This window comes from Pelophylax lessonae (assembly GCF_965119305.1).
Source record: "Pelophylax lessonae genome assembly, chromosome: 4".
NCBI classification, from domain to species: domain Eukaryota; kingdom Metazoa; phylum Chordata; class Amphibia; order Anura; family Ranidae; genus Pelophylax; species Pelophylax lessonae.
In genome coordinates, this window is record NC_138771.1 from 393799045 (window position 1) to 393824875 (window position 25831).

Here is a 25831-nt window from a genome sequence, read left to right on the forward strand (position 1 = left end):
TATCTTGACTAAAACCGACTTTTTAAGACTCTAAAATACAAAAATACAGTCATTTTGACTAAAATTGTTTTTCATACCTTTGGTGACCAAATGCAGTTATTTTGACTAAAATAGACTTTTTAGACACTTGGAGACCAAAATACAGTCATTTAGACCCAAAAAAATTTCAGACCATTGGAGACAAAATACAGTAATCTTGTCTAAAACCGGCTTTTTAAGACTCTAAAAGACAAAAATATAGTAATTTTGACTAAAAAAATTTTCAGACCTTTGGTGACCAAATGCAATTATTTTGACTAAAAAAGGCTTTTAAGACACTTGGAGACCAAATCAGAGTCATTTTGACCAAAAACATTTTCAGGCCATTGGAGAGCAAAATGCAGCTATCTTGACTAAAACCGGCTTTTTAAGGCTCTAAAATACAAAAATACAGTCATTTTGACTAAAATTGTTTTTCATACCTTTGGTGACCAAATGCAGTTATTTTGAATAAAATGGACTTTTAAGATACTTGGAGACCAAAATACAGTCATTTTGAATCCAAAAAATTTTTTTCAGACCATTGGAGACAAAATACAGTAATCTTTTCTAAAACCGGCTTTTTAAGACTCTAAAAGACAAAAATATAGTAATTTTGACTAAAAAATTTTTTCAGACCTTTGGTAACTAAATGCAGTTATTTTGACTAAAAAAGGCTTTTAAAAAACTTGGAGACCAAAATAGAGTAATTTTGACCAAAAACATTTTCAGGCCATTGGAGAGCAAAATGCAGCTATCTTGACTAAAACTGTCTTTTTAAGACTTTAAAATACAAAAATACAGTCATTTGGAATAAATTATTTTTTCATTCACAGGATACAGAAGTAAGTGTCGGCCGTAAAAGGCCCCAAAAATTAGCCCACATGGGTTTACCTGACAGCTAAGAACGTAGTATTTGGTGGCTGAAGGTATATTAGGCATTCACAGGGTACAGAAGTAAGTGATGGCCTGTATAACCCCAAAAATTAGCCCACATGGGTTTAATTGACAGCTAAGAACGTAGTATTCTTTGGCTGAAGGTACATTAGGCATTCACTGGATACAGAAGTAAGTGTCGGCCATAAAAGGCCCCAAAAAATAGCCAACATGGGTTTACCTGACAGCTAAGAATGTAGTATTCTGTGGCTGAAGGTACATCAGGCATTTACAGGATAAAGAAGTAAGTGTTGGCCATAAAAGGCCCCAAAAATGAACCCAAACGGGTTTACCTGACAGCTAAGAAAGTAGTATTCTGTGGCTGAAGGTACATTAGGCATTCACTGGATAAAGAGGTAAGTGTCGGCCATAAAAGGCCCCAAAAAATAGCCCACATCAGTTTACCTGACAACTAAGAACGTAGTATTTGGTGGCTGGAGGTACATTAGGCATTCACACAGTATACAGAAGTAAGTGTCGGCCTGTATAGGCCCCAAACATTAGCTCACATGGTTTTAACTGACAGCAAAGAACATAGTATTTAATGGCTGGAGGTACATTAGGCATTCACACAGTATACACAAGTAAGTGTCGGCCTCTATAAGCCCCAAAAATTAGCTCACATGGGTTTAACTGACAGCAAAGAACGTAGTATTTAATGGCTGGAGGTACATTAGGCATTCACATGATACAGAAGTAAGTGTCGGACTGTATAGGCCCCAAAAATGAGCTCACATGGGTTTAACTGACAGCAAAGAACGTAGTGTATTTGATGGCTGGAGGTACATTAGGCATTCACACAGTATACAAAAGTAAGTGTCGGCCTGTATAGGCCCCAAAATTATCTCACATGGGTTTAACTGACAGCAAAGAACGTAGTATATTTGATGGCTGGAGGTACATTAGGCATTCACACGGTATACAGAAGAAAGGGTCGGCCTGTATAGGCCCCAAAAAATAGCTCACATGGGTTTAACTGACAGCAAAGAATGTAGTATTTGATGGCTAGAGGTATATTAGGCATTCACAGAGTATACAGAAGTAAGTGTCGGCATGTATAGACCCCAAAAATGAGCTCACATGGGTTTAACTGACAGTTAAGAATGTAGTATTTGGTGGCTGAAGGTACATTAGGCATTCACAGGATATAGAAGTAAGTGTCGGCCTGTATAGTCCCCAAAAATTAGCCCACATGGGTTTTACTGACAGCTAAGAACATAGTATTCTGTAGCTGAAGGTACATTAGGCATTCAAACAGTATACAGAAGTAAGTGTCGGCCTGTATGGGCCCCAAAAATTAGCTCACATGGGTTTAACTGACAGCAAAGAACGTAGTATTTGATGGCTAGAGGTACATTAGGCATTCAAAGGATACAGAAGTAAGTGTCAGCCTGTATAGGCCCCAAAAATTAGCTCACATGGGTTTATCTGACACTCACCTTCAGCCACTGAATACTACGTTCTTAGCTGTCAGTTAAACCCATGTGGGCTAATTTTTGGGGCCGATACAGGCCAACACTTACTAATGTACCCTGTAAATGCCTAATGTACCTTCAGCCACCAAATACTACGTTTTTAGCTGTCAGGCTAATTTTTGGGGACTTTTATGGCTGACACTTACTTCTGTATCCTGTGAATGCCTAATGTACCTTCAGCCACAGAATACTAAATACATTCATTTTGACAAAAAAAATTTCAGACCATTGGGGACCAAATGCAGTTATCTTGTCTAAAACCGGCTTTTAACCACCTTACAACTGGGCCATTGTAGATATATGGCCGGGCGGGAGTCTCGTCCTTCTGAATGGACGTTCCGGAACGTCCTTCAGAAGGAGAGGACACAGAGCAACAAGACTCGGCAGGAGGGCCCTGTGATTGGCCCTCCTGATCACATGATGGCTGTGTCCAATCACAGCCGTCATGTAATGTCAATACAGCCGTTGTAACGGCTTAGATCTCTTCTCCTCCTGACAGATGCTGTCAGTGAGGAGAAGAGGAGAGGATCTATTCTGCAGCCGGAATGATCAGTGAGTATTTCTGATTACTCACTGATCACAGGGGGGGTCTGTGCTGGTAATCAGATTACCAGTGCAGCCCTGGGGGAGGGGGTGCCACTAGAGCCACCAGGGATGCCCACCCATGACCACCAGGGATGCCCACCATGGCCACCAGGGATGGCAAACGGGGCTCAGAGAGCCTGCCAGTGGTGCCCCCCTATCAGTGCTGCCCACCAATGCCATCTATCAGTGCTGCCCACCAGTGCCCATTATTGCCATCTATCAGTGCCGCCCACCAGTGCCCATTATTGCCCACCAGTGCTGCCTATCAGTGCCCATCAGTGCCCCTCATCAGTGCCGATCAGTCCCGCCCATCAGTGCCACCTATCAGTGCCCATCAGTGCCACCGATCAGTCCCCATCAGTGCTGCCTATCAGTGCCCATCAGCGCTGCCTATCAGTGCCCACCAATGCTGCATATCAGGGCTATCTATCAGTGCCACATATCAGTGCCCATCAGTGCTGCATATCAGTGCTACCTATCAGTGCCCATCAGTGCTGCATATCAGTGCCACCCCATCAGTGCCACCCCATCAGTGCCACCCCATCAGTGTCTCCTCATCAGTGCCTGTGAGTGTGGCGTCATCAGTGCTCTTTAGTGCAGGAAAAAACGTATCCATTTACAAAATTTTATAACCTAAACAAAAAACTTTTTTTTTTTTCAAACTTTTCGGTATTTTTTTATTTGTGCACCAAAAAAGAAAAAACCTGGTGGTGATCAAATACCACCAAAAGAAAGCTCTATTTGTGGGGAAAAAATGACACAAATTTGGTTTAGGTACAGTGTTGCATGACCGCACAATTGTCATTCAAAATGCAACAGCGCTAAAAGCTGAAAATTGGTCTGGGAAGGAAGGGGGTTTAAGTGCCCAGTATTGAGGTGGTTAAAGACTCTAAAAGACAAAAATACAGTCATTTTGACTAAAAAAATTTGTCAGACCTTTGGTGACTAAATGCAGTTATTTTGACTAAAGAAGGCTTTTTGGACACTTGGAAACCAAAATAGAGTCATTTTGACCAAAAAATATTTTCAGGCCAGTGGAGACTTAATGGCCAGTTTTAGACAAATCTTGTCTAAAACCGGCTTTTTAAGGCTCTAAAAGACAAAAATACAGTCATTTTGACTAGATTTCTTTTTCAGACCTTTGGTGACCAAATGTCGTTATTTTGACTAAAAAAGGCTTTTTAGAAACTTGGAGAACAAAATAGAGTCATTTTAACCAAAAACAATTTTTCAGGCCATTGGAGCCCAAATAAAGTTATCTTGTCTAAAACCGGCTTTTTAAGGCTCTAAAAGACAAAATATACAGTAATTTTGACTAAATATTTTTTTCTGACCTTTGGTGACCAAATGCAGTTATTTTGACTAAAAAAAGGCTTTTTAGACACTTGGAGACCAAAATAGAGTCATTTTGACCAAAGAAATTTTTTCAGGCCATTGGAGCCCAAATGGCCGGTTTTAGACAAATCGTGTCTAAAACCGGCTTTTTAAGGCTCTTAAAAGACAAAAATACCGTCATTTTGACTAAAAAAATTTTAGACCTTTGGTTGACCATATGCCGTTATTGTGACTAAAAAGGCTTTTTAGATACTTCGAGACCAAAATCGAGTCATTTTGACCAAAAAAAATTTCAGGCCATTGGATCCCAAATAAAGTTATCTTGTCTAAAACCGGCTTTTTAAGGCTCTAGAAGACAAAAATAGAGTAATTTTGACAAAAAAATTTTCAGACCTTTGGTGACCAAATGCAGTTTTTCTGACTACAAAAGGCTTTTAAGACACTTGGAGACCAAAATAGAGTCATTTTGACCAAAAAATATTTTTCAGGCCATTGGAGCCAAATGTCTAAAATCTTGTCTAAAACCGGCTTTTTAAGGCTCTACAAGACATAAATGTAGTCATTTTGACTAAAAAAAATTTCAGAAGTTTGGTGACCAAATGCAGTTATTTTGACTAAAAAATGATTTTTAGACACTTGAATACCAAAATAGAGTCATTTTGACCAAAACATTTTTTCAGGCCATTGGAGCCCAAATTGCCGATTTTAGACAAATCTTGTCTAAACCCAGCTTTTTAAGGCTCTAAAAGACAAAAATACAGTCATTTTGACTAAAATTTTTTTTAGACCTTTGGTGACCAAATGCAGTTATTTTGACTAAAAAAGGCTTTTTAGACACTTGGAGACCAAAATACAGTCATTTAGACCCAAAAAAATTTCAGACCATTGGAGACAAAATACAGTAATCTTGTCTAAAACCGGCTTTTTAAGACTCTAAAAGACAAAAATATAGTAATTTTGACTAAAAAAATTTTCAGACCTTTGGTGACCAAATGCAGTTATTTTGACTAAAAAAGGCTTTTAAGACACTTGGAGACCAAATCAGAGTCATTTTGACCAAAAACATTTTCAGGCCATTGGAGAGCAAAATGCAGCTATCTTGACTAAAACCGGCTTTTTAAGGCTCTAAAATACAAAAATACAGTCATTTTGACTAAAATTGTTTTTCATACCTTTGGTGACCAAATGCAGTTATTTTGAATAAAATGGACTTTTAAGATACTTGGAGACCAAAATACAGTCATTTTGACCCCAAAAATTTTTTTTCAGACCATTGGAGACAAAATACAGTAATCTTGTCTAAAACCGGCTTTTTAAGACTCTAAAAGACAAAAATATAGTAATTTTGACTAAAAATTTTTTTCAGACCTTTGGTAACCAAATGCAGTTATTTTGACTAAAAAAGGCTTTTAAAAAACATGGAGACCAAAATAGAGTCATTTTGACCAAAAACATTTTCAGGCCATTGGAGAGCAAAATGCAGCTATCTTGACTAAAACTGTCTTTTTAAGACTCTAAAATACAAAAATACAGTCATTTGGAATAAATTATTTTTTCATTCACAGGATACAGAAGTAAGTGTCGGCCGTAAAAGGCCCCAAAAATTAGCCCACATGGGTTTACCTGACAGCTAAGAACGTAGTATTTGGTGGCTGAAGGTATATTAGGCATTCACAGGGTACAGAAGTAAGTGATGGCCTGTATAACCCCAAAAATTAGCCCACATGGGTTTAATTGACAGCTAAGAACGTAGTATTCTTTGGCTGAAGGTACATTAGGCATTCACTGGATACAGAAGTAAGTGTCGGCCATAAAAGGCCCCAAAAAATAGCCAACATGGGTTTACCTGACAGCTAAGAATGTAGTATTCTGTGGCTGAAGGTACATCAGGCATTTACAGGATAAAGAAGTAAGTGTCGGCCATAAAAGGCCCCAAAAATGAACCCAAACGGGTTTACCTGACAGCTAAGAAAGTAGTATTCTGTGGCTGAAGGTACATTAGGCATTCACTGGATAAAGAGGTAAGTGTCGGCCATAAAAGGCCCCAAAAAATAGCCCACATCAGTTTACCTGACAACTAAGAACGTAGTATTTGGTGGCTGGAGGTACATTAGGCATTCACACAGTATACAGAAGTAAGTGTCGGCCTGTATAGGCCCCAAAAATTAGCTCACATGGGTTTAACTGACAGCAAAGAACGTAGTATTTAATGGCTGGAGGTACATTAGGCATTCACATGATACAGAAGTAAGTGTCGGACTGTATAGGCCCCAAAAATGAGCTCACATGGGTTTAACTGACAGCAAAGAACGTAGTGTATTTGATGGCTGGAGGTACATTAGGCATTCACACAGTATACAAAAGTAAGTGTCGGCCTGTATAGGCCCCAAAATTATCTCACATGGGTTTAACTGACAGCAAAGAACGTAGTATATTTGATGGCTGGAGGTACATTAGGCATTCACACGGTATACAGAAGAAAGGGTCGGCCTGTATAGGCCCCAAAAAATAGCTCACATGGGTTTAACTGACAGCAAAGAATGTAGTATTTGATGGCTAGAGGTATATTAGGCATTCACACAGTATACAGAAGTAAGTGTCGGCATGTATAGACCCCAAAAATGAGCTCACATGGGTTTAACTGACAGTTAAGAATGTAGTATTTGGTGGCTGAAGGTACATTAGGCATTCACAGGATATAGAAGTAAGTGTCGGCCTGTATAGTCCCCAAAAATTAGCCCACATGGGTTTTACTGACAGCTAAGAACATATTATTCTGTAGCTGAAGGTACATTAGGCATTCAAACAGTATACAGAAGTAAGTGTCGGCCTGTATGGGCCCCAAAAATTAGCTCACATGGGTTTAACTGACAGCAAAGAACGTAGTATTTGATGGCTAGAGGTACATTAAGCATTCAAAGGATACAGAAGTAAGTGTCAGCCTGTATAGGCCCCAAAAATTAGCTCACATGGGTTTATCTGACACTCACCTTCAGCCACTGAATACTACGTTCTTAGCTGTCAGTTAAACCCATGTGGGCTAATTTTTGGGGCCGATACAGGCCAACACTTACTAATGTACCCTGTAAATGCCTAATGTACCTTCAGCCACCAAATACTACGTTTTTAGCTGTCAGGCTAATTTTTGGGGACTTTTATGGCCGACACTTACTTCTGTATCCTGTGAATGCCTAATGTACCTTCAGCCACAGAATACTAAATACATTCATTTTGACAAAAAAATTTCAGACCATTGGGGACCAAATGCAGTTATCTTGTCTAAAACCGGCTTTTAACCACCTTACAACTGGGCCATTGTAGATATATGGCCGGGCGGGAGTCTCGTCCTTCTGAATGGACGTTCCGGAACGTCCTTCAGAAGGAGAGGACACAGAGCAACAAGACTCGGCAGGAGGGCCCTGTGATTGGCCCTCCTGATCACATGATGGCTGTGTCCAATCACAGCCGTCATGTAATGTCAATACAGCCGTTGTAACGGCTTAGATCTCTTCTCCTCCTGACAGATGCTGTCAGTGAGGAGAAGAGGAGAGGATCTATTCTGCAGCCGGAATGATCAGTGAGTATTTCTGATTACTCACTGATCACAGGGGGGGTCTGTGCTGGTAATCAGATTACCAGTGCAGCCCTGGGGGGAGGGGGTGCCACTAGAGCCACCAGGGATGCCCACCCATGACCACCAGGGATGCCCACCATGGCCCACCAGAGCCTGCCAGTGGTGCCCCCCTATCAGTGCTGCCCACCAATGCCATCTATCAGTGCTGCCCACCAGTGCCCATTATTGCCATCTATCAGTGCCGCCCACCAGTGCCCATTATTGCCCACCAGTGCTGCCTATCAGTGCCCATCAGTGCCCCTCATCAGTGCCGATCAGTCCCGCCCATCAGTGCCACCTATCAGTGCCCATCAGTGCCGCCGATCAGTCCCCATCAGTGCTGCCTATCAGTGCCCATCAGCGCTGCCTATCAGTGCCCACCAATGCTGCATATCAGTGCTATCTATCAGTGCCACATATCAGTGCCCATCAGTGCTGCATATCAGTGCTACCTATCAATGCCCATCAGTGCTGCATATCAGTGCCACCCCATCAGTGCCACCCCATCAGTGCCACCCCATCAGTGTCTCCTCATCAGTGCCTGTGAGTGTGGCGTCATCAGTGCTCTTTAGTGCAGGAAAAAACGTATCCATTTACAAAATTTTATAACCTAAACAAAAAACTTTTTTTTTTTTCAAACTTTTCGGTATTTTTTTATTTGTGCACCAAAAAAGAAAAAACCTGGTGGTGATCAAATACCACCAAAAGAAAGCTCTATTTGTGGGGAAAAAATGACACAAATTTGGTTTAGGTACAGTGTTGCATGACCGCACAATTGTCATTCAAAATGCAACAGCGCTAAAAGCTGAAAATTGGTCTGGGAAGGAAGGGGGTTTAAGTGCCCAGTATTGAGGTGGTTAAAGACTCTAAAATACAAAAATACAGTCATTTTGACTAAAAAAATTTGTCAGACCTTTGGTGACTAAATGCAGTTATTTTGACTAAAGAAGGATTTTTGGACACTTGGAAACCAAAATAGAGTCATTTTGACCAAAAAATATTTTCAGGCCAGTGGAGACTTAATGGCCAGTTTTAGACAAATCTTGTCTAAAACTGGCTTTTTAAGGCTCTAAAAGACAAAAATACAGTCATTTTGACTAGATTTCTTTTTCAGACCTTTGGTGACCAAATGTCGTTATTTTGACTAAAAAAGGCTTTTTAGAAACTTGGAGAACAAAATAGAGTCATTTTAATTAAAAACAATTTTTCAGGCCATTGGAGCCCAAATAAAGTTATCTTGTCTAAAACCGGCTTTTTAAGGCTCTAAAAGACAAAATATACAGTAATTTTGACTAAATATTTTTTTCTGACCTTTGGTGACCAAATGCAGTTATTTTGACTAAAAAAGGCTTTTTAGACACTTGGAGACCAAAATAGAGTCATTTTGACCAAAGAAATTTTTTCAGGCCATTGGAGCCCAAATGGCCGGTTTTAGACAAATCGTGTCTAAAAACGGCTTTTTAAGGCTCTTAAAAGACAAAAATACCGTCATTTTGACTAAAAATTTTTTAGACCTTTGGTTGACCATATGCCGTTATTGTGACTAAAAAGGCTTTTTAGACACTTCGAGACCAAAATCGAGTCATTTTGACCAAAAAAAAATTCAGGCCATTGGATCCCAAATAAAGTTATCTTGTCTAAAACCGGCTTTTTAAGGCTCTAGAAGACAAAAATAGAGTAATTTTGACAAAAACATTTTCAGACCTTTGGTGACCAAATGCAGTTTTTCTGACTACAAAAGGCTTTTAAGACACTTGGAGACCAAAATAGAGTCATTTTGACCAAAAAATATTTTTCAGGCCATTGGAGCCAAATGTCTAAAATCTTGTCTAAAACCGGCTTTTTAAGGCTCTACAAGACATAAATGTAGTCATTTTGACTAAAACAATTTCAGAAGTTTGGTGACCAAATGCAGTTATTTTGACTAAAAAATGATTTTTAGACACTTGAATACCAAAATAGAGTCATTTTGACCAAAACATTTTTTCAGGCCATTGGAGCCCAAATTGCCGATTTTAGACAAATCTTGTCTAAACCCAGCTTTTTAAGGCTCTAAAAGACAAAAATACAGTCATTTTGACTAAAATTTTTTTTAGACCTTTGGTGACCAAATGCAGTTATTTTGACTAAAAAAGGCTTTTAAGACACTTGGAGACCAAATCAGAGTCATTTTGACCAAAAACATTTTCAGGCCATTGGAGAGCAAAATTCAGCTATCTTGACTAAAACCGGCTTTTTAAGACTCTAAAATACAAAAATACAGTCATTTTGACTAAAATTGTTTTTCATACCTTTGGTGACCAAATGCAGTTATTTTGACTAAAATAGACTTTTTAGACACTTGGAGACCAAAATACAGTCATTTAGACCCAAAAAAAATTTCAGACCATTGGAGACAAAATACAGTAATCTTGTCTAAAACCGGCTTTTTAAGACTCTAAAAGACAAAAATATAGTAATTTTGACTAAAAAAATTTTCAGACCTTTGGTGACCAAATGCAGTTATTTTGACTAAAAAAGGCTTTTAAGACACTTGGAGACCAAATCAGAGTCATTTTGACCAAAAACATTTTCAGGCCATTGGAGAGCAAAATGCAGCTATCTTGACTAAAACCGGCTTTTTAAGGCTCTAAAATACAAAAATACAGTCATTTTGACTAAAGTTGTTTTTCATACCTTTAGTGACCAAATGCAGTTATTTTGAATAAAATGGACTTTTAAGATACTTGGAGACCAAAATACAGTCATTTTGACCCCAAAAAATTTTTTTCAGACCATTGGAGACAAAATACAGTAATCTTGTCTAAAACCGGCTTTTTAAGACTCTAAAAGACAAAAATATAGTAATTTTGACTAAAAAATTTTTTCAGACCTTTGGTAACCAAATGCAGTTATTTTGACTAAAAAAGGCTTTTAAAAAACTTGGAGACCAAAATAGAGTCATTTTGACCAAAAACATTTTCAGGCCATTGGAGAGCAAAATGCAGCTATCTTGACTAAAACTGTCTTTTTAAGACTCTAAAATACAAAAATACAGTCATTTGGAATAAATTATTTTTTCATTCACAGGATACAGAAGTAAGTGTCGGCCGTAAAAGGCCCCAAAAATTAGCCCACATGGGTTTAATTGACAGCTAAGAACGTAGTATTCTTTGGCTGAAGGTACATTAGGCATTCACTGGATACAGAAGTAAGTGTCGGCCATAAAAGGCCCCAAAAAATAGCCAACATGGGTTTACCTGACAGCTAAGAATGTAGTATTCTGTGGCTGAAGGTACATCAGGCATTTACAGGATAAAGAAGTAAGTGTCGGCCATAAAAGGCCCCAAAAATGAACCCAAACGGGTTTACCTGACAGCTAAGAAAGTAGTATTCTGTGACTGAAGGTACATTAGGCATTCACTGGATAAAGAGGTAAGTGTCGGCCATAAAAGGCCCCAAAAAATAGCCCACATCAGTTTACCTGACAACTAAGAACGTAGTATTTGGTGGCTGGAGGTACATTAGGCATTCACACAGTATACAGAAGTAAGTGTCGGCCTGTATAGGCCCCAAACATTAGCTCACATGGTTTTAACTGACAGCAAAGAACATAGTATTTAATGGCTGGAGGTACATTAGGCATTCACACAGTATACACAAGTAAGTGTCGGCCTCTATAAGCCCCAAAAATTAGCTCACATGGGTTTAACTGACAGCAAAGAACGTAGTATTTAATGGCTGGAGGTACATTAGGCATTCACATGATACAGAAGTAAGTGTCGGACTGTATAGGCCCCAAAAATGAGCTCACATGGGTTTAACTGACAGCAAAGAACGTAGTGTATTTGATGGCTGGAGGTACATTAGGCATTCACACAGTATACAAAAGTAAGTGTCGGCCTGTATAGGCCCCAAAATTATCTCACATGGGTTTAACTGACAGCAAAGAACGTAGTATATTTGATGGCTGGAGGTACATTAGGCATTCACACGGTATACAGAAGAAAGGGTCGGCCTGTATAGGCCCCAAAAAATAGCTCACATGGGTTTAACTGACAGCAAAGAATGTAGTATTTGATGGCTAGAGGTATATTAGGCATTCACACAGTATACAGAAGTAAGTGTCGGCATGTATAGACCCCAAAAATGAGCTCACATGGGTTTAACTGACAGTTAAGAATGTAGTATTTGGTGGCTGAAGGTACATTAGGCATTCACAGGATATAGAAGTAAGTGTCGGCCTGTATAGTCCCCAAAAATTAGCCCACATGGGTTTTACTGACAGCTAAGAACATAGTATTCTGTAGCTGAAGGTACATTAGGCATTCAAACAGTATACAGAAGTAAGTGTCGGCCTGTATGGGCCCCAAAAATTAGCTCACATGGGTTTAACTGACAGCAAAGAACGTAGTATTTGATGGCTAGAGGTACATTAGGCATTCAAAGGATACAGAAGTAAGTGTCAGCCTGTATAGGCCCCAAAAATTAGCTCACATGGGTTTATCTGACACTCACCTTCAGCCACTGAATACTACGTTCTTAGCTGTCAGTTAAACCCATGTGGGCTAATTTTTGGGGCCGATACAGGCCAACACTTACTAATGTACCCTGTAAATGCCTAATGTACCTTCAGCCACCAAATACTACGTTTTTAGCTGTCAGGCTAATTTTTGGGGACTTTTATGGCCGACACTTACTTCTGTATCCTGTGAATGCCTAATGTACCTTCAGCCACAGAATACTAAATACATTCATTTTGACAAAAAAATTTCAGACCATTGGGGACCAAATGCAGTTATCTTGTCTAAAACCGGCTTTTAACCACCTTACAACTGGGCCATTGTAGATATATGGCCGGGCGGGAGTCTCGTCCTTCTGAATGGACGTTCCGGAACGTCCTTCAGAAGGAGAGGACACAGAGCAACAAGACTCGGCAGGAGGGCCCTGTGATTGGCCCTCCTGATCACATGATGGCTGTGTCCAATCACAGCCGTCATGTAATGTCAATACAGCCGTTGTAACGGCTTAGATCTCTTCTCCTCCTGACAGATGCTGTCAGTGAGGAGAAGAGGAGAGGATCTATTCTGCAGCCGGAATGATCAGTGAGTATTTCTGATTACTCACTGATCACAGGGGGGGTCTGTGCTGGTAATCAGATTACCAGTGCAGCCCGGGGGGGAGGGGGTGCCACTAGAGCCACCAGGGATGCCCACCCATGACCACCAGGGATGCCCACCATGTTCACCAGGGATGGCAAACGGGGCTCAGAGAGCCTGCCAGTGGTGCCCCCCTATCAGTGCTGCCCAACAATGCCATCTATCAGTGCTGCCCACCAGTGCCCATTATTGCCATCTATCAGTGCCGCCCACCAGTGCCCATTATTGCCCACCAGTGCTGCCTATCAGTGCCCATCAGTGCCCCTCATCAGTGCCGATCAGTCCCACCCATCAGTGCCACCTATCAGTGCCCATCAGTGCCGCCGATCAGTCCCCATCAGTGCTGCCTATCAGTGCCCATCAGCGCTGCCTATCAGTGCCCACCAATGCTGCATATCAGTGCTATCTATCAGTGCCACATATCAGTGCCCATCAGTGCTGCATATCAGTGCTACCTATCAGTGCCCATCAGTGCTGCATATCAGTGCCACCCCATCAGTGTCTCCTCATCAGTGCCTGTGAGTGTGGCGTCATCAGTGCTCTTTAGTGCAGGAAAAAACGTATCCATTTACAAAATTTTATAACCTAAACAAAAAACTTTTTTTTTTCAAACTTTTCGGTATTTTTTTATTTGTGCACCAAAAAAGAAAAAACCTGGTGGTGATCAAATACCACCAAAAGAAAGCTCTATTTGTGGGGAAAAAATGACACAAATTTGGTTTAGGTACAGTGTTGCATGACCGCACAATTGTCATTCAAAATGCAACAGCGCTAAAAGCTGAAAATTGGTCTGGGAAGGAAGGGGGTTTAAGTGCCCAGTATTGAGGTGGTTAAAGACTCTAAAAGACAAAAATACAGTCATTTTGACTAAAAAAATTTGTCAGACCTTTGGTGACTAAATGCAGTTATTTTGACTAAAGAAGGCTTTTTGGACACTTGGAAACCAAAATAGAGTCATTTTGACCAAAAAATATTTTCAGGCCAGTGGAGACTTAATGGCCAGTTTTAGACAAATCTTGTCTAAAACCGGCTTTTTAAGGCTCTAAAAGACAAAAATACAGTTATTTTGACTAGATTTCTTTTTCAGACCTTTGGTGACCAAATGTCGTTATTTTGACTAAAAAAGGCTTTTTAGAACTTGGAGAATAAAATAGAGTCATTTTAACCAAAAACAATTTTTCAGGCCATTGGAGCCCAAATAAAGTTATCTTGTCTAAAACCGGCTTTTTAAGGCTCTAAAAGACAAAATATACAGTAATTTTGACTAAATATTTTTTTCTGACCTTTGGTGACCAAATGCAGTTATTTTGACTAAAAAAAGGCTTTTTAGACACTTGGAGACCAAAATAGAGTCATTTTGACCAAAGAAATTTTTTCAGGCCATTGGAGCCCAAATGGCCGGTTTTAGACAAATCGTGTCTAAAACCGGCTTTTTAAGGCTCTTAAAAGACAAAAATACCGTCATTTTGACTAAAAAAATTTTAGACCTTTGGTTGACCATATGCCGTTATTGTGACTAAAAAGGCTTTTTAGACACTTCGAGACCAAAATCGAGTCATTTTGACCAAAAAAAATTTCAGGCCATTGGATCCCAAATAAAGTTATCTTGTCTAAAACCGGCTTTTTAAGGCTCTAGAAGACAAAAATAGAGTAATTTTGACAAAAAAAATTTCAGACCTTTGGTGACCAAATGCAGTTTTTCTGACTACAAAGGCTTTTAAGACACTTGGAGACCAAAATAGAGTCATTTTGACCAAAAAATATTTTTCAGGCCATTGGAGCCAAATGTCTAAAATCTTGTCTAAAACCGGCTTTTTAAGGCTCTACAAGACATAAATGTAGTCATTTTGACTAAAAAAAATTTCAGAAGTTTGGTGACCAAATGCAGTTATTTTGACTAAAAAATGATTTTTAGACACTTGAATACCAAAATAGAGTCATTTTGACCAAAACATTTTTTCAGGCCATTGGAGCCTAAATTGCCGATTTTAGACAAATCTTGTCTAAACCCAGCTTTTTAAGGCTCTAAAAGACAAAAATACAGTCATTTTGACTAAAATTTTTTTTAGACCTTTGGTGACCAAATGCAGTTATTTTGACTAAAAAAGGCTTTTAAGACACTTGGAGACCAAATCAGAGTCATTTTGACCAAAAACATTTTCAGACCATTGGAGACAAAATACAGTAATCTTGTCTAAAACCGGCTTTTTAAGACTCTAAAAGACAAAAATATAGTAATTTTGACTAAAAAAATTTTCAGACCTTTGGTGACCAGATGCAGTTATTTTGACTAAAAAAGGCTTTTAAGACACTTGGAGAACAAATCAGAGTCATTTTGACCAAAAACATTTTCAGGCCATTGGAGAGCAAAATGCAGCTATCTTGACTAAAACCGGCTTTTTAAGGCTCTAAAATACAAAAATACAGTCATTTTGACTAAAATTGTTTTTCATACCTTTGGTGACCAAATGCAGTTATTTTGAATAAAATGGACTTTTAAGATACTTGGAGACCAAAATACAGTCATTTTGACCCCAAAAAATTTTTTTCAGACCATTGGAGACAAAATACAGTAATCTTGTCTAAAACCGGCTTTTTAAGACTCTAAAAGACAAAAATATAGTAATTTTGACTAAAAATTTTTTTCAGACCTTTGGTAACCAAATGCAGTTATTTTGACTAAAAAAGGCTTTTAAAAAACTTGGAGACCAAAATAGAGTCATTTTGACCAAAAACATTTTCAGGCCATTGGAGAGCAAAATGCAGCTATCTTGACTAAAACTTTCTTTTTAAGACTCTAAAATACAAAAATACAGTCATTTGGAATAAATTATTTTTTCATTCACAGGATACAGAAGTAAGTGTCGGCCGTAAAAGGCCCCAAAAATTAGCCCACATGGGTTTACCTGACAGCTAAGAACGTAGTATTTGGTGGCTGAAGGTATATTAGGCATTCACAGGGTACAGAAGTAAGTGATGGCCTGTATAACCCCAAAAATTAGCCCACATGGGTTTAATTGACAGCTAAGAACGTAGTATTCTTTGGCTGAAGGTACATTAGGCATTCACTGGATACAGAAGTAAGTGTCGGCCATAAAAGGCCCCAAAAAATAGCCAACATGGGTTTACCTGACAGCTAAGAATGTAGTATTCTGTGGCTGAAGGTACATCAGGCATTTACAGGATAAAGAAGTAAGTGTCGGCCATAAAAGGCCCCAAAAATGAACCCAAACGGGTTTACCTGACAGCTAAGAAAGTAGTATTCTGTGGCTGAAGGTACATTAGGCATTCACTGGATAAAGAGGTAAGTGTCGGCCATAAAAGGCCCCAAAAAATAGCCCACATCAGTTTACCTGACAACTAAGAACGTAGTATTTGGTGGCTGGAGGTACATTAGGCATTCACACAGTATACAGAAGTAAGTGTCGGCCTCTATAAGCCCCAAAAATTAGCTCACATGGGTTTAACTGACAGCAAAGAACGTAGTATTTAATGGCTGGAGGTACATTAGGCATTCACATGATACAGAAGTAAGTGTCGGACTGTATAGGCCCCAAAAATTAGCTCACATGGGTTTAACTGACAGCAAAGAACGTAGTGTATTTGATGGCTGGAGGTACATTAGGCATTCACACAGTATACAAAAGTAAGTGTCGGCCTGTATAGGCCCCAAAATTATCTCACATGGGTTTAACTGACAGCAAAGAACGTAGTATATTTGATGGCTGGAGGTACATTAGGCATTCACACGGTATACAGAAGAAAGGGTCGGCCTGTATAGGCCCCAAAAAATAGCTCACATGGGTTTAACTGACAGCAAAGAATGTAGTATTTGATGGCTAGAGGTATATTAGGCATTCACACAGTATACAGAAGTAAGTGTCGGCATGTATAGACCCCAAAAATGAGCTCACATGGGTTTAACTGACAGTTAAGAATGTAGTATTTGGTGGCTGAAGGTACATTAGGCATTCACAGGATATAGAAGTAAGTGTCGGCCTGTATAGTCCCCAAAAATTAGCCCACATGGGTTTTACTGACAGCTAAGAACATAGTATTCTGTAGCTGAAGGTACATTAGGCATTCAAACAGTATACAGAAGTAAGTGTCGGCCTGTATGGGCCCCAAAAATTAGCTCACATGGGTTTAACTGACAGCAAAGAACGTAGTATTTGATGGCTAGAGGTACATTAGGCATTCAAAGGATACAGAAGTAAGTGTCAGCCTGTATAGGCCCCAAAAATTAGCTCACATGGGTTTATCTGACACTCACCTTCAGCCACTGAATACTACGTTCTTAGCTGTCAGTTAAACCCATGTGGGCTAATTTTTGGGGCCGATACAGGCCAACACTTACTAATGTACCCTGTAAATGCCTAATGTACCTTCAGCCACCAAATACTACGTTCTTAGCTGTCAGGCTAATTTTTGGGGACTTTTATGGCCGACACTTACTTCTGTATCCTGTGAATGCCTAATGTACCTTCAGCCACAGAATACTAAATACATTCATTTTGACAAAAACATTTCAGACCATTGGGGACCAAATGCAGTTATCTTGTCTAAAACCGGCTTTTAACCACCTTACAACTGGGCCATTGTAGATATATGGCCGGGCGGGAGTCTCGTCCTTCTGAATGGAAGTTCCGGAACGTCCTTCAGAAGGAGAGGACACAGAGCAACAAGACTCGGCAGGAGGGCCCTGTGATTGTCCCTCCTGATCACATGATGGCTGTGTCCAATCACAGCCGTCATGTAATGTCAATACAGCCGTTGTAACGGCTTAGATCTCTTCTCCTCCTGACAGATGCTGTCAGTGAGGAGAAGAGGAGAGGATCTATTCTGCAGCCGGAATGATCAGTGAGTATTTCTGATTACTCACTGATCACAGGGGGGGTCTGTGCTGGTAATCAGATTACCAGTGCAGCCCTGGGGGAGGGGGTGCCACTAGAGCCACCAGGGATGCCCACCCATGACCACCAGGGATGCCCACCATGGCCACCAGGGATGGCAAACGGGGCTCAGAGAGCCTGCCAGTGGTGCCCCCCTATCAGTGCTGCCCACCAATGCCATCTATCAGTGCTGCCCACCAGTGCCCATTATTGCCATCTATCAGTGCCGCCCACCAGTGCCCATTATTGCCCACCAGTGCTGCCTATCAGTGCCCATCAGTGCCCCTCATCAGTGCCGATCAGTCCCGCCCATCAGTGCCACCTATCAGTGCCCATCAGTGCCGCCGATCAGTCCCCATCAGTGCTGCCTATCAGTGCCCATCAGCGCTGCCTATCAGTGCCCACCAATGCTGCATATCAGTGCTATCTATCAGTGCCACATATCAGTGCCCATCAGTGCTGCATATCAGTGCTACCTATCAGTGCCCATCAGTGCTGCATATCAGTGCCACCCCATCAGTGTCTCCTCATCAGTGCCTGTGAGTGTGGCGTCATCAGTGCTCTTTAGTGCAGGAAAAAACGTATCCATTTACAAAATTTTATAACCTAAACAAAAAACTTTTTTTTTCAAACTTTTCGGTATTTTTTTATTTGTGCACCAAAAAAGAAAAAACCTGGTGGTGATCAAATACCACCAAAAGAAAGCTCTATTTGTGGGGAAAAAATGACACAAATTTGGTTTAGGTACAGTGTTGCATGACCGCACAATTGTCATTCAAAATGCAACAGCGCTAAAAGCTGAAAATTGGTCTGGGAAGGAAGGGGGTTTAAGTGCCCAGTATTGAGGTGGTTAAAGACTCTAAAAGACAAAAATACAGTCATTTTGACTAAAAAAATTTGTCAGACCTTTGGTGACTAAATGCAGTTATTTTGACTAAAGAAGGCTTTTTGGACACTTGGAAACCAAAATAGAGTCATTTTGACCAAAAAATATTTTCAGGCCAGTGGAGACTTAATGGCCAGTTTTAGACAAATCTTGTCTAAAACCGGCTTTTTAAGGCTCTAAAAGACAAAAATACAGTCATTTTGACTAGATTTCTTTTTCAGACCTTTGGTGACCAAATGTCGTTATTTTGACTAAAAAAGGCTTTTTAGAACTTGGAGAATAAAATAGAGTCATTTTAACCAAAAACAATTTTTCAGGCCATTGGAGCCCAAATAAAGTTATCTTGTCTAAAACCGGCTTTTTAAGGCTCTAAAAGACAAAATATACAGTAATTTTGACTAAATATTTTTTTCTGACCTTTGGTGACCAAATGCAGTTATTTTGACTAAAAAAAGGCTTTTTAGACACTTGGAGACCAAAATAGAGTCATTTTGACCAAAGAAATTTTTTCAGGCCATTGGAGCCCAAATGGCCGGTTTTAGACAAATCGTGTCTAAAACCGGCTTTTTAAGGCTCTTAAAAGACAAAAATACCGTCATTTTGACTAAAAAAATTTTAGACCTTTGGTTGACCATATGCCGTTATTGTGACTAAAAAGGCTTTTTAGACACTTCGAGACCAAAATCGAGTCATTTTGACCAAAAAAAATTTCAGGCCATTGGATCCCAAATAAAGTTATCTTGTCTAAAACCGGCTTTTTAAGGCTCTAGAAGACAAAAATAGAGTAATTTTGACAAAAAAATTTTCAGACCTTTGGTGACCAAATGCAGTTTTTCTGACTACAAAAGGCTTTTAAGACACTTGGAGACCAAAATAGAGTCATTTTGACCAAAAAATATTTTTCAGGCCATTGGAGCCAAATGTCTAAAATCTTGTCTAAAACCGGCTTTTTAAGGCTCTACAAGACATAAATGTAGTCATTTTGACTAAAAAAAATTTCAGAAGTTTGGTGACCAAATGCAGTTATTTTGACTAAAAAATGATTTTTAGACACTTGAATACCAAAATAGAGTCATTTTGACCAAAACATTTTTTCAGGCCATTGGAGCCTAAATTGCCGATTTTAGACAAATCTTGTCTAAACCCAGCTTTTTAAGGCTCTAAAAGACAAAAATACAGTCATTTTGACTAAAATTTTTTTTAGACCTTTGGTGACCAAATGCAGTTATTTTGACTAAAAAAGGCTTTTAAGACACTTGGAGACCAAATCAGAGTCATTTTGACCAAAAACATTTTCAGACCATTGGAGACAAAATACAGTAATCTTGTCTAAAACCGGCTTTTTAAGACTCTAAAAGACAAAAATATAGTAATTTTGACTAAAAAAATTTTCAGACCTTTGGTGACCAGATGCAGTTATTTTGACTAAAAAAGGCTTTTAAGACACTTGGAGACCAAATCAGAGTCATTTTGACCAAAAACATTTTCAGGCCATTGGAGAGCAAAATGCAGCTATCTTAACTAAAACCGGCTTTTTAAGGCTCTAAAATACAAAAATACAGTCATTTTGACTAAAATTGTTTTTCATACCTTTGGTGACCAAATGCAGTTTTTTTGAATAAAATGGACTTTTAAGATACTTGGAGACCAAAATACAGTCATTTTGACCCCAAAAAATTTTTTTCAGACCATTGGAGACAAAATACAGTAATCTTGTCTAAAACCGGCTTTTTAAGACTCTAAAAGACAAAAATATAGTAATTTTGACTAAAAAATTTTTTCAGACCTTTGGTAACCAAATGCAGTTATTTTGACTAAAAAAGGCTTTTAAAAAACTTGGAGACCAAAATAGAGTCATTTTGACCAAAAACATTTTCAGGCCATTGGAGAGCAAAATGCAGCTATCTTGACTAAAACTGTCTTTTTAAGACTCTAAAATACAAAAATACAGTCATTTGGAATAAATTATTTTTTCATTCACAGGATACAGAAGTAAGTGTCGGCCGTAAAAGGCCCCAAAAATTAGCCCACATGGGTTTACCTGACAGGTAAGAACGTAGTATTTGGTGGCTGAAGGTATATTAGGCATTCACAGGGTACAGAAGTAAGTGATGGCCTGTATAACCCCAAAAATTAGCCCACATGGGTTTAATTGACAGCTAAGAACGTAGTATTCTTTGGCTGAAGGTACATTAGGCCTTCACTGGATACAGAAGTAAGTGTCGGCCATAAAAGGCCCCAAAAAATAGCCAACATGGGTTTACCTGACAGCTAAGAATGTAGTATTCTGTGGCTGAAGGTACATCAGGCATTTACAGGATAAAGAAGTAAGTGTCGGCCATAAAAGGCCCCAAAAATGAACCCAAACGGGTTTACCTGACAGCTAAGAAAGTAGTATTCTGTGGCTGAAGGTACATTAGGCATTCACTGGATAAAGAGGTAAGTGTCGGCCATAAAAGGCCCCAAAAAATAGCCCACATCAGTTTACCTGACAACTAAGAACGTAGTATTTGGTGGCTGGAGGTACATTAGGCATTCACACAGTATACAGAAGTATATCATGGGTTTAACTGACAGCAAAGAACGTAGTATTTAATGGCTGGAGGTACATTAGGCATTCACATGATACAGAAGTAAGTGTCGGACTGTATAGGCCCCAAAAATGAGCTCACATGGGTTTAACTGACAGCAAAGAACGTAGTATATTTGATGGCTGGAGGTACATTAGGCATTCACACGGTATACAGAAGAAAGGGTCGGCCTGTATAGGCCCCAAAAAATAGCTCACATGGGTTTAACTGACAGCAAAGAATGTAGTATTTGATGGCTAGAGGTATATTAGGCATTCACACAGTATACAGAAGTAAGTGTCGGCATGTATAGACCCCAAAAATGAGCTCACATGGGTTTAACTGACAGTTAAGAATGTAGTATTTGGTGGCTGAAGGTACATTAGGCATTCACAGGATATAGAAGTAAGTGTCGGCCTGTATAGTCCCCAAAAATTAGCCCACATGGGTTTTACTGACAGCTAAGAACATAGTATTCTGTAGCTGAAGGTACATTAGGCATTCAAACAGTATACAGAAGTAAGTGTCGGCCTGTATGGGCCCCAAAAATTAGCTCACATGGGTTTAACTGACAGCAAAGAACGTAGTATTTGATGGCTAGAGGTACATTAGGCATTCAAAGGATACAGAAGTAAGTGTCAGCCTGTATAGGCCCCAAAAATTAGCTCACATGGGTTTATCTGACACTCACCTTCAGCCACTGAATACTACGTTCTTAGCTGTCAGTTAAACCCATGTGGGCTAATTTTTGGGGCCGATACAGGCCAACACTTACTAATGTACCCTGTAAATGCCTAATGTACCTTCAGCCACCAAATACTACGTTCTTAGCTGTCAGGCTAATTTTTGGGGACTTTTATGGCCGACACTTACTTCTGTATCCTGTGAATGCCTAATGTACCTTCAGCCACAGAATACTAAATACATTCATTTTGACAAAAACATTTCAGACCATTGGGGACCAAATGCAGTTATCTTGTCTAAAACCGGCTTTTAACCACCTTACAACTGGGCCATTGTAGATATATGGCCGGGCGGGAGTCTCGTCCTTCTGAATGGAAGTTCCGGAACGTCCTTCAGAAGGAGAGGACACAGAGCAACAAGACTCGGCAGGAGGGCCCTGTGATTGTCCCTCCTGATCACATGATGGCTGTGTCCAATCACAGCCGTCATGTAATGTCAATACAGCCGTTGTAACGGCTTAGATCTCTTCTCCTCCTGACAGATGCTGTCAGTGAGGAGAAGAGGAGAGGATCTATTCTGCAGCCGGAATGATCAGTGAGTATTTCTGATTACTCACTGATCACAGGGGGGGTCTGTGCTGGTAATCAGATTACCAGTGCAGCCCTGGGGGAGGTGGTGCCACTAGAGCCACCAGGGATGCCCACCCATGACCACCAGGGATGCCCACCATGGCCACCAGGGATGGCAAACGGGGCTCAGAGAGCCTGCCAGTGGTGCCCCCCTATCAGTGCTGCCCACCAATGCCATCTATCAGTGCTGCCCACCAGTGCCCATTATTGCCATCTATCAGTGCCGCCCACCAGTGCCCATTATTGCCCACCAGTGCTGCCTATCAGTGCCCATCAGTGCCCCTCATCAGTGCCGATCAGTCCCGCCCATCAGTGCCACCTATCAGTGCCCATCAGTGCCGCCGATCAGTCCCCATCAGTGCTGCCTATCAGTGCCCATCAGCGCTGCCTATCAGTGCCCACCAATGCTGCATATCAGTGCTATCTATCAGTGCCACATATCAGTGCCCATCAGTGCTGCATATCAGTGCTACCTATCAGTGCCCATCAGTGCTGCATATCAGTGCCACCCCATCAGTGTCTCCTCATCAGTGCCTGTGAGTGTGGCGTCATCAGTGCTCTTTAGTGCAGGAAAAAACGTATCCATTTACAAAATTTTATAACCTAAACAAAAAACTTTTTTTTTTCAAACTTTTCGGTATTTTTTTATTTGTGCACCAAAAAAGAAAAAACCTGGTGGTGATCAAATACCACCAAAAGAAAGCTCTATTTGTGGGGAAAAAATGACACAAATTTGGTTTAGGTAAAGTGTTGCATGACCGCACAATTGTCATTCAAAATGCAACAGCGCTAAAAGCTGAAAATTGGTCTGGGAAGGAAGGGGGTTTAAGTGCCCAGTATTGAGGTGGTTAAAGACTCTAAAAGACAAAAATACAGTCATTTTGACTAAAAAAATTTGTCAGACCTTTGGTGACTAAATGCAGTTATTTTGACTAAAGAAGGCTTTTTGGACACTTGGAAACCAAAATAGAGTCATTTTGACCAAAAAATATTTTCAGGCCAGTGGAGACTTAATGGCCAGTTTTAGACAAATCTTGTCTAAAACCGGCTTTTTAAGGCTCTAAAAGACAAAAATACAGTCATTTTGACTAGATTTCTTTTTCAGACCTTTGGTGACCAAATGTCGTTATTTTGACTAAAAAAGGCTTTTTAGAACTTGGAGAATAAAATAGAGTCATTTTAACCAAAAACAATTTTTCAGGCCATTGGAGCCCAAATAAAGTTATCTTGTCTAAAACCGGCTTTTTAAGGCTCTAAAAGACAAAATATACAGTAATTTTGACTAAATATTTTTTTCTGACCTTTGGTGACCAAATGCAGTTATTTTGACTAAAAAAAGGCTTTTTAGACACTTGGAGACCAAAATAGAGTCATTTTGACCAAAGAAATTTTTTCAGGCCATTGGAGCCCAAATGGCCGGTTTTAGACAAATCGTGTCTAAAACCGGCTTTTTAAGGCTCTTAAAAGACAAAAATACCGTCATTTTGACTAAAAAAATTTTAGACCTTTGGTTGACCATATGCCGTTATTGTGACTAAAAAGGCTTTTTAGACACTTCGAGACCAAAATCGAGTCATTTTGACCAAAAAAAATTTCAGGCCATTGGATCCCAAATAAAGTTATCTTGTCTAAAACCGGCTTTTTAAGGCTCTAGAAGACAAAAATAGAGTAATTTTGACAAAAAAAAAAATTCAGACCTTTGGTGACCAAATGCAGTTTTTCTGACTACAAAGGCTTTTAAGACACTTGGAGACCAAAATAGAGTCATTTTGACCAAAAAATATTTTTCAGGCCATTGGAGCCAAATGTCTAAAATCTTGTCTAAAACCGGCTTTTTAAGGCTCTACAAGACATAAATGTAGTCATTTTGACTAAAAAAAATTTCAGAAGTTTGGTGACCAAATGCAGTTATTTTGACTAAAAAATGATTTTTAGACACTTGAATACCAAAATAGAGTCATTTTGACCAAAACATTTTTTCAGGCCATTGGAGCCTAAATTGCCGATTTTAGACAAATCTTGTCTAAACCCAGCTTTTTAAGGCTCTAAAAGACAAAAATACAGTCATTTTGACTAAAATTTTTTTTAGACCTTTGGTGACCAAATGCAGTTATTTTGACTAAAAAAGGCTTTTAAGACACTTGGAGACCAAATCAGAGTCATTTTGACCAAAAACATTTTCAGACCATTGGAGACAAAATACAGTAATCTTGTCTAAAACCGGCTTTTTAAGACTCTAAAAGACAAAAATATAGTAATTTTGACTAAAAAAATTTTCAGACCTTTGGTGACCAGATGCAGTTATTTTGACTAAAAAAGGCTTTTAAGACACTTGGAGACCAAATCAGAGTCATTTTGACCAAAAACATTTTCAGGCCATTGGAGAGCAAAATGCAGCTATCTTGACTAAAACCGGCTTTTTAAGGCTCTAAAATACAAAAATACAGTCATTTTGACTAAAATTGTTTTTCATACCTTTGGTGACCAAATGCAGTTATTTTGAATAAAATGGACTTTTAAGATACTTGGAGACCAAAATACAGTCATTTTGACCCCAAAAAATTTTTTTCAGACCATTGGAGACAAAATACAGTAATCTTGTCTAAAACCGGCTTTTTAAGACTCTAAAAGACAAAAATATAGTAATTTTGACTAAAAATTTTTTTCAGACCTTTGGTAACCAAATGCAGTTATTTTGACTAAAAAAGGCTTTTAAAAAACTTGGAGACCAAAATAGAGTCATTTTGACCAAAAACATTTTCAGGCCATTGGAGAGCAAAATGCAGCTATCTTGACTAAAACTGTCTTTTTAAGACTCTAAAATACAAAATACAGTCATTTGGAATAAATTATTTTTTCATTCACAGGATACAGAAGTAAGTGTCGGCCGTAAAAGGCCCCAAAAATTAGCCCACATGGGTTTACCTGACAGCTAAGAACGTAGTATTTGGTGGCTGAAGGTATATTAGGCATTCACAGGGTACAGAAGTAAGTGATGGCCTGTATAACCCCAAAAATTAGCCCACATGGGTTTAATTGACAGCTAAGAACGTAGTATTCTTTGGCTGAA